This window comes from Akebia trifoliata, chromosome 1 (assembly GCF_017979445.1).
Source record: "Akebia trifoliata isolate Shusen 1 chromosome 1, ASM1797944v1, whole genome shotgun sequence".
Taxonomy (NCBI): Eukaryota; Viridiplantae; Streptophyta; class Magnoliopsida; order Ranunculales; family Lardizabalaceae; genus Akebia; species Akebia trifoliata.
Window position 1 is genome coordinate 20276365 of NC_141375.1, and position 11137 is coordinate 20287501.

Sequence of the window (11137 nt, forward strand, 5' to 3'; positions counted from 1 at the left end):
ATACTAGATCGATTTCTAATTACCTCCTTGAAAAGCTCCAAGGAGATTGCATAATAGGGAAGAGATTGTTGAATATCAACATTTAGTCATGAAATGTTTTGGGTTTTAAGCTATTGTTTCATTTGATACTTTGCACATAAGAGCTTTGAAGTATTTATAAGACCAAATTCTTCATTGAACCTAACTATTATTTCATCTTAGTCTTTGAGTACTCCATTGTATCTGTTTAAAATGACAATTACCTAGAATGAAAATTTTGGTTTAGTTAGAATTTTTCTTGATGTGCGCTCCAGTTTGAAATAAAAATTTGAGCACCCATTCATTTGATTGATCTTTCTATGTATCTATGTAGGCTCTTGATATGATACGTGGCAAGAATATCCCTCTCTTAATGGATTCACATTTAGAGGGAAACTTTTCAACAGAAGAATCAACTGTGGTTGTTGACCTTGCCTCTCAATGCTTGCAATATGAACCTCGGGAAAGGCCCGATCCAAAGAAACTTGTTGCGACACTTGCCCCCCTGCAAATAAAATCTGATGTAAGTTTTATCTTTTCCTTACTGAATATACATGTTTTCTCTTTTGATATTAGATGCATGTGCAATGGTTAAAGTTTTCATCAAACATAACAGTTAAAAGAGGGGGATACCAATAAAATGATGTGTTTTACTAATTTGTCCATTTAAGTAACAAATTGAACAAAAGAAGAAAAAAAAAAGATCAATTTTGTTTCCCTCAACATTTTTGAAAATAAATAATACTCAATTTTAATAAATTTCTTATAAGGTTTGTTGAATTTGGGACTGTTGGTGAATGATAAAAATAGTAACTTCTGCTTTCTTATATGTTCAATGACTTCTGGATTTTTCTTCTTCTTTTGTATAGATGAATGACAGATCATTTGAGAAAAATCTCAGATTTTTTACAATAAATGTTTTTCTTCTTGACCATGCCATTAATTGTAATGTTTTCCCTGTTTTTATTATATATTTAGACATTGGAAAGAAAAAAAAGAATAAAGAAAAAGAAAATGACAGTGTAATCCTCTTGATGGATCAGCATTTTCTTTTCTATTAGCTAATTTGAGCCTACCCAAGTCTATTAGGGCATAGAAAATAGTCTCCTCTTCAACAAAGGGTCATAATATCTGTCCTTTAAAACATCTCAATGTAGATCGATAGAAATCTGCATATTCAGGTTATGTTCATTAAAATCTTAAGATTGGGATGATCATGTATGTCTACACCCATCTTATCATACTTTATATTACATAAATATTTTTCCATAATTCTATTAATAGGAACTAATGTTTGTTTGGGTTCAGTGGATATTCTGGGTGGGACCCTTCATTGGAGCTATTCTTGCTGCAGTGTACCACCAAATTGTCATTAGGGCCATCCTTTTCAAGGCCAGATCTTAAAAGAACACCTCCCTCTCTATCATCAACAAATATGGATTTTTTTTTCTTCTAAGTTTGTCTTGTATTTTCTTTGTTTTTCTCTCTTGAACTACTGCTAGGGATTGTTAGTTATGTGTAAATTATCAAGTTATGTTGTGGTGGGTGGGGTGTGTTGTAGTGTTGTGTTGAGCTTTGAAATGGAGATTCTTTTTATTTTATTTTTTAAATGAATTAGTTATTCATTTTAATTTAAACAATGCTTGAGTTGATATTTTATCTTCTTTATTGGTTAAAAATCCTCTCAAGTCCTGAACAACTTGAGTTTTGTTCTCTGCAATACTAATCAAAAATGACTTTAAATGCCATTGTTTTTTCTTCCCCAATCCTTGTACAGATTCTCGTGTTTCAAGAGGATTTTGTTATGTGGAAAAATGAAAAATGAACCCATAAGATTTTATGTGATTCGGCAAATTGCCTACGTCCATGACACATAATCCAGAATGAATACCATTGATCACCTCTTTTAGGGTCTTATTAGTTATATATTCTACGCTACATTTCTTGACAATCAGAGTCACTCTTAAATGGTTTTCAAAACCTTAAATGTCTTGCAAATCGGTTTACAAGATTCTGTAAAATCTTGGCCAGTTTATGGTTCAATTCACAACTTGCCTCAATTGCCTAGCAATTCACCATGACTATCCATCTATCTGAATGGCATGGCCGTTATCATATTCCATCATGACTAAAATCGAAACCTATTAAAATTTGCAAAACTATAAAATAAAAAAAATAAAAAATAAAGAAACATGATCAAGGAAAGTATTTATCATTCACAAACACTTGATTCTTTATTCAAAATCAAATTGAAAGTTGAAAAGGATTTAAGTACAATCATTGAGTAGATAAGTTAGAGGGAAAGATCAGCCAAATCAAAAGTTCTCGAGACGGCCTTGCACCAAGACTCCAGTTTCTTCTTCCTCTGTTCCTCATCTAATTTGGGTCGGAAAGTGGTGTCTTTCTCGACTTTCCCTCCGGCAGCAAAAATATCATTTTCAGTCCAAATTCCAACAGCTAATCCATCAGCATAAGCTGCACCGAGGGCTATTGTTTCAATGTCAGCGGGTCTCACCACAGGACTTCCCAACAAATCCGCCTACAAATCAGAATGAAAAAACAAAGATTAATCCATGATTAAGAGCATTAGAATGAGAGGCTGCACACGAAGAAAAAGTTAAGAAAGACGATGGTGACAGTTCAGTATAGTTCTATTGCTGAACCTTTGCATAAACATTATGTAAATGAAGAAAAAAAATGCTAAAACAAGTACATGCGAGTTAGTTTTTTCAAAGTAGAAAAACTAGTTTTAATCTATTGACAAATAAAACAAAGGTTTAATTTTAAACCTGTAGACACCCCATTTTTGCATATGCCCAATTCGACAATTCGTCATCCGATTACCGTGAATTCCTAATGATGATCACAAAAAACTCGAAGGCTTGTGAGTACTGTCCTTGATTCCCTTCATTTCCACTCTTTTCATCTCCCCTACTCGTTACGACTCGACATAGAAATTTACTCACGCTTAGGATCGCCATACGTCACACCCGATTTAGCAAGCACGTACGCGTAGGCTCGCCATACAGTTCGATAACCTAGAGATCTCGCCACGCTAGGAAAATATGACTTTGAAACATAGAAATAATCACGTTGGGACTAAAAGAAACCTCACGCCAGAATTCGTAAAAATTCACAAAAATTGATAAAATGACGAAAATACCCCTCATAAATTTCGGACCTTCGGAAGACCTCGAAAGTACCTCCATTGCACTTAGAATATGATTTCGAGTCTAACGGGACCCAAACCGATGAAAACAGAGAAATTTAAGAAAAATCATAAAAATGACCGAAATGCCCCTCAACCTCCAAATTCAACCTAGAGATTCCGATCCTTAGGAAAATGTAATAAAAATTGAAATCTAATTAAAAATTCAATTGAAACTAAAAAATAAAATTCAAATTAAAAAATTAAACAAAAAATCTAAACAATTAAAACCAAACAATTAAAATTAAACAATTAAAACTAAATAATTCAAATTAGGAAATCTAAACAATTAAAATTAAAATAAAAAAAAAAAAAAATCAAAATTTAATCAAGCAATCAACTTAAAAAAAAAAAAAATTCAACCAATTAAAATCAAATCAACCAACATTGATCAACTGATCAAGTTAAAAATCACTCCATCAACTAAAATCAATCAATTAAAAAACGAAATCAAATCTTATCAAAATCTAATTAACAAAGTTAAAATTCAAATTAAAAAATTAAAATCAAATGAAATTTTTTTAAACCAAACTCAAAATAAAAGCTAATCACTCAATAAAACTTAAAATTAAAAAATCAACAAACAAAAAAAAACTCAAAACAAAAATTAAAAAAATCGATTAAATCAACTAATCGTACTCAACCACCGTCGTGCTACGAGTAGCGGGGGATCACCCCACCACCATTCTCCCAAAGGAAAGGACGTGTTAAATAAAGAAAAAAAAAAGAAAGAAAAGAATTAGAAAGAAAAATTATTAGAAAGTTTGTCTAATAAAAAGAAGAACACGTCTTCTTCTTTGGGGGGCTTCTTCTTCTTCTCTTCGTTTGTGGCTGGCTGCTCTCCCTTCTTCTTCCCACTCTCCCCATGTTTATTCTCACACAGCCCTTTCTCCATCTTCTTCTGATCTTCAACGACGTCTTTACAATCCTTCACCATTAACCGTCCCAAACAACATTCTCTTGCTGCCCCATTCACGTCCTACAGCCATTACAGGACCTACAGCCTCTTCTTCATGCACGCTTCCTTTTCCTGGCTGCTCAAGGGAATGAACCCTACTGCTGGAAAGTCAGAAATGCCCCAGCTTTCATCTACGTTGATTGGCTGCTGTACCACGTCTTAGTAACCTCCTCGCTGCACTGCAAAGCAGCCATAGTGCTGTCTTCATCATCTCCAACAGTTCTCTCTGCAAAACGTGATTGTTGCAGCCATCGGTCCAGCCACTCTTCGATCCTCTCTGTCTCTGTTTCATGTTCTCCATAGCACCCATTACAGTCAGCAACTTCCTCTCTTCAACTCATGGCTGCAACATACAACATCTAGCAGCCTTTCTCTTTCTCTCTTTACAGCGCACACAAGCCTTCGAATTCTATCTGAAGGACACGACTATACTGTTTCATCCTACAGGTGATTTTTTTTATTTTATTCTCTGCTTTCCTCATCTCCTCTCTCTGTTTGGGTGCTAATACTCGCCTCTACATTGAAGTTCTACGTTGATCCGTAGCGTCATGATCATCATGGGGTTTGGTATGAGATGGGTTCTTTATGATGCCATAGGAGGGTTTTATTACGCTTTTTATACATTTTCTTAGTTTTTTTAGGTGTTTTTATTGCATATTGGTAGAAGGAAAATCTGCTCCCTTTGTATTTTTATTTTTATTTTTATTTTTTTTATTTGATCTCCGCATATCGCTAGGATTAAGAGATTTTTATTTTGCTTCGTGTAGTTTTTATTTTTGTTTTGTAATTAGTAGGATTAGGAAAATCTTTCATATATATATATATACATATATATATACATATGTATATATATATATATATATATGTATATATATATATGTATATATACATATATATATATATACATATATATATGTATATGTATATGTATATGTATATGTATATGTATATATATATATATATATATGTATATGTATATTTTATGATTTCTCCTTTGTTATATATGCTTTAAAGTTTTTTTGGTTGATGAAGTAGATAGATGATTTTAGTCATGTAGTTTTTATATTTTTTTTAGATCTATAGGTTAAGAATAATTTTTGTTTTTACATAGGCTTTGTTTTTTTGGTATTTTGTTCTTTTTGCATGTTGATGGGTTGGGAGGATATTTTCATGTTTCCATCTTTTTCATCTTTATTTGTTATTGTTATTATTGCATGTTAGAAGGGTTAAAGGAATTTTTGTTATCATCACGATCATTATTGCTCGATTCTGATTTACATGCTATGTGATGATATTCAAACTCCTTGTGTAATTTTGGGATTTTTTTTGTATGATTAGTGTACCTCTTGGCTTGATAAACGGGCATGTCATTGAATATTAATTCCTTTGGAAAGATTGAAAGCCATGGATGCATGTTCGTTTGATTATTTTGAAAATTGGCCGAATATGATCTTTCCTCAAATTTTGAGATTGTGTATGCTTTGGTAATTATGGATCTCCAATTAAGTAAGTGTGATGACATGGAATCTCTGTTTTGATAAATTTTCCATTTAGTGATTTTTGGCAAATCCATGATTTTCTAATTTGGGACTTCATTGTTTATATAATTCTCCTTTTTGGAAATTATTGTGGATTATTGGAAAACTCATATTTAGAAACTTTTTAATATGGGAATGCATAATTTCCTATTTTGGGAGAATATATTCATAGGGTTCTAATTCAGAAATTTCACCTTTTATCAATTTCCCAATTTAGAGAATCCTGCATTCTTGTATTTAGAAGGTTCACATTCATGGAAATTTGAGAATTTCAAATTTAGAAACTTACATTTTTTTAGAATATTCTATTTTAGAAAATGTATCTTTTAAAATTTTAATTTGGGAATGCAGCATATATCTCATAAACCCTAATTTAGGAAATTTTACATTCCTAATTTAGAAATATTAAGTCCCAATTTGACAGGTTTCTTTTTGTAATCTTCCTATTTAGGATATTCTCATGATTTTCTATTTTGGACAGCTTAAGGAATACTTGCAGGTGGAATTTCTTAATTGATCTTAAATCATGGAGCTAATCAGGATTTTTTTCAAATCCCTCCATATTTTACGGAATTCAACGAATGATCATGTGATAATTGGGATAAATTTTAGCCCTGGGATTTGGTTGGAAAATCCAACATGAATTGATGATGATGACTGGACTGTGACCTTGACTGTAATCTTTGTGTGTTGACCATAGGATGATTTTGGATCATAGTAGAGACCGATCAACTTGATTGGGCGGGTTCGGTGCCTAACACCTTCCGATACCCGTAATCTGACCCCTTACCCATATCTTTGATCCGTGGACCGACCCATATCCATTTGGAGTTATTTATGGTTCCTAGACCTAAACTAGGTGGCGACTCCCTTCTTTTAAAGTCCCCCATTTAATAAATCAGACCCCTATCCACTATTGAGTGAAGACGGGTCGAGGCAATTTCAAAATCAAAAAAAAAAAAAAAGGTATGCAAATATATAAAATAAAATAAAAAAGTTAAAAACATATAATAATCATAAACACACTGAGTGAAAAACTTATAGGCAATAGTTGACGTACCTTCAACAAAAAGTTGCCTACTTTTCTTCCTTGGACCCTAATGAGAGAATAACTCATTCTTAGTATTTGTAACTTCAGTTTCTACTTTTTCTTTGACAGAACTCAAATTGAGTCCAGTGCCACTAGCCCCTTCCCCAACATTGTCAATATGATCACTTTCAAGGTTTTGAATTTCTTGCTTGTTTCCATGAAACTTCTTCTCCTTTACATGATCTTGCACTGTACCAAGGCCATTTGTATCTCTGGAAAAATCTCCATTTTCAGCTTCCCTGCTTCCTAAACAACCTTTCCAACAGCCCTCATTCATTGCAGTACCAATAAGCTTAGTACTAACCATCTCAAACTCAGGGTGCTAAATTTGTGGATAGGAAATAAATAAGTTAATTAATCCATTTGAAACATTATTGGAGAGAGTACCAAAAAAAAAAAAAAAATTGAAAGAGCATACCATCTCTTCACCATTCCAAACAGGGGAGGGTCTCGTGCCCTCCATTCTTCTGTTTGGTGTTTGAAATACTTGGGAAGATCCTCCTCTTTGTAAAGCCTCTGCCAGTGCTAATGCTGCCCCATAAGCAACTTCATATCTGATTTTGGACCTTGTTTACTTGGTGAAACATCTTTTTCCCAGTCAACAGGGAAGCGAGGAGTCCTTTTTCCAAAAGCATGAAATCGGTATTGAAAACTGACGCAAGACACCCCTTCAATGCTATGTTTTGAAGAATGGGACCTTACCACCAGAACGCATCTTCTTCAACAATGATGGACACCCAAAACTTGACACAGATGACTGGGAGTGCAACAAATCTGGAACATGCCCATCTAACCCTTTTGAGACATTATGTTGCAATTCTTCCCGACCACGCGTTGGAGGCTTTCGAAATGTTCTTGGCCCAGTATTGCTTTCTTGTTCACTTTCACTCCCGTCCTGCCAATTCAGTATCAATTGACTTTAGATTCATACTAAACCATCCCAACAAGCCAACCCATTGCACAGACATATACCAGTTCAAACCGTCTAAATGAACAATTCTAGTATAAACTCCAAATTATTACTTATTGCCAGAGACTTTTTGAGGGAAATGAATGTCACTAAATATTGCTATAAAAAAAAGATACATAAAGACTACTCCCAGAGCATAGGCTGCTAAAACAAATCCAATTCAATGGTAATTCATATGCTTGAAAAACAAGTGATAGAGGTTTATAAACAGAAAAATTCTTGAACAAGGGAACCAAGCTCAAGAAAAGAAGAGATGGTTTAAGGAGTTACAAAAACTGTGATACTTTCTGTAATCAAATAAATCCAAGGTTCAAAAAACTTTTAGAGCATTCAGTCCACTTTTAATTCAAAACAAAAACATCAAAAATATAGCTCAACCACATGCCAATATATCTTGGCAGCTAACAAGTTAATCATGCATTGAAAAAACTAAGTAGACCAGCTGTTCAACTTATAACTTATAATTATAGTTCTCTTTCACCATTGATATACTTATCGAAGGAAAATAGACAATCAAAATTTTTTGTTTATAAATCAATAGCTAACTCACCATAATATTGTAGTGATTAGTCATCATTGCTATTAGTCCAACTACAGTTGTCGTTCCCTCTGGAAGGGACAAGTATGCCTGAAACTCAAGAAAATTTAGTTATTTAACCTCAATGAATTGAAGGTATCTAAATCAGAAAACTTCTTCGCTCAACAAGAATGTGATACCCACAAAAAATTTAGAAGCATGCAAGTATCGAGTGTCCAATCCTTATAAGATAACTGAAGAAGTATATCTGTAAATCTCACCAGAGCCTAGAAGATTTTGATCCTTTTTTTTCCTTCTGGGAGGAAGAGAAACATATGTTCTTTAAGGAAAATTAGCATAAACAAGAATTTGAAGTAAGAAAAATCTTTTAAAATCCAAGTTTACCCTTGTGGGTATCAATGGGGTAAGTCCACAAACCTAAATTGAATGGTATAGGATTTGGCTATGAACCTATTCAAAAGTTACTAGAAGCCAAGCTCAATACACTTGTACCCCTGTAGACTATAACTAACGAGCTTTTTAAAAATGGGTTAGAGTTGAACTAGATTTTGAAGAGGCATGAGGTGGCTGATACAGCTTGGGAATCTGAGATGACTTTCCCAAGCTGAATCAAACTAGTCCAAGTTTTAAACCCATGATTTGGTGGGTTAATCTTAGGGCCAATTTGGATAACATAAGTATAACTAACAAAAACCAAAACAAGAAGGGATCAATGAAACAAATCTTGAGTCTGCATCAAAAGATTGTTAACAGTTGCTCCACCATCCACCCTAAGCAAGAACTCTCCCTTCTCGGCCTCTCCCTTCTCACTTGCATCTTGTGCATTAAGTCCAACACATCCTTCACTTGAAAACACATATTCTCAAGAACAGCTCGTGCAATGTGTGCCTTGTTCGTAAACCTCGTGATCCCAATACACACCCCACGTGCATCATCACACCACCACGGTGAAAATAGTCCATTGAAAGCTGGCACAAAGTACACCCCTCCAGAATTCTCCACCTTTTTCGCCAACTCTTCAATCTCACTCGCACTTTAAATTATTCCAAGACTCTCCCTCAACCATTGAACTGCTGCACCAGCAATAGCAATAGACCCCTCCAAAGCATAATTCGCTGGGGCATTTGGGTTTGTATTTTGTACATTAGAGCTGAGTAGTTTCCTTTGTTATGGGTCTTTTGGTTAGTCTGGCTTGTATTTAGCTTTGGTTAGTCATCTCCATCTCAAACTCCTTTAATGAATTTTTTTTCCTACAAAAAAATATTAAATTTCTTGAGGAAAACTTAAAATGAAAGTAATTCAATGCCCATTTCTCAAATCAATCCAACTAACTCAAAAACGTAAGAAAATTTACTAATTATCACCTACAATGAGAAAAAAAGACCACACTCACCCACACAACACAACTATAATTTCATCAAACAAACAATTGAAGGAAACCCATTATAACAAAAAGTTCAGAACAAAAGAAAACATCAAAGAAGGGGAAAATATATACATATTAAATGACACACCTTTACAGGAAGTCTTTCAATCCTTTTAGCCAACTTTCGAGCAAATGGGTCTCTGATTCTCTCCACTTGCTTCGGAAGAAATGACGGGAACCCATCTGCTGCAACCCCTCTACACCTCTTAAAACATCTGCATTTCGTCCTTGTTCCTGTTGGTGGGGTAGAAGCAGAACCCACTGTGAGAACGAGCATTTTTCACTATTGTTATTAATGGGTGCTGGAGTAGTTGAAGGTGCACATGACTCTAACGAATCAAGGAAGTCCCACGTAGGCTTGTAGCTAGAGTATTCGATTCACTTTTTCTTTTTGGTTGAATCAGATCAGCTTCTAAGTAATCTACCAACTCAAAATATGCTTTTCCAACCTGTATCCAATATGTTAAAATCTTAAATGCTCCAATTCTAATAGAATTATATGGAAAAAGAGAAATTTATAGAACTAAGAATTATATGGAAAAAGGTGTCTTACAAACTTAGTTAAGTTGGCATTTCCATGAGGAAAGAAAACTTAGTTTTATATGACTAATATCCTTGATTTCAATATCCAACAATATGCCACAAGTGAAACCATGGACCATTTGTGCAGTTTTTATCTTTAATCACCATTGCCTTCATGTTAGTAGTTCTACACCATTTGTAACAATGAGAGTGATTTGGCCTTGGGGGGAACTATACATAAAGAAACCAATGAACAAAGCTTAAAGCACCAGCATATGTCAGATATACAACACAGGATGATCTGAAATAACTATTCCTCATTTTAATTTCAGGATACAATACAAACCCCAGCAACATTGTTTGAGAACTTTGTACCTCATCACTTAAATGCAAACTCAACAAGACAAGCACCTTCTGTGGTTTGTTACTAGTATTTTTTAAATTCATCAAATGGACCTCAATTATACTTGCAAACAAAAAATGAAGAAATATCTTTTGCACAAATAAGAATCATTCATTAGAAAAATCCAAAATTAAAGAAGTATCATTCATTTCTTCATGCTCGTTTCAAGCTAGACATATCTTTTGCACAAATAAGAATCCCTTGATGATTAAATTCTTATTTAACCAAAACAGTGGGAAAAAAAAAGTAAAATAAAAAGCTATAGTCTCATTGAAAGGATACCCGATGAGCTAAACCTACATAGATTTCAAAAGAAAATGACAAAACCAAAATCTCAGTTACTAGTGAACAACAACTCAGAATCATATTCAATAAAACAACAAGGAATTAGAAGTCAAAAAAAGAAGAGTTACCTTAAACAAATACGTTCCCGTGTGAGCATCCACAGTACTAAAAGGATCATCGA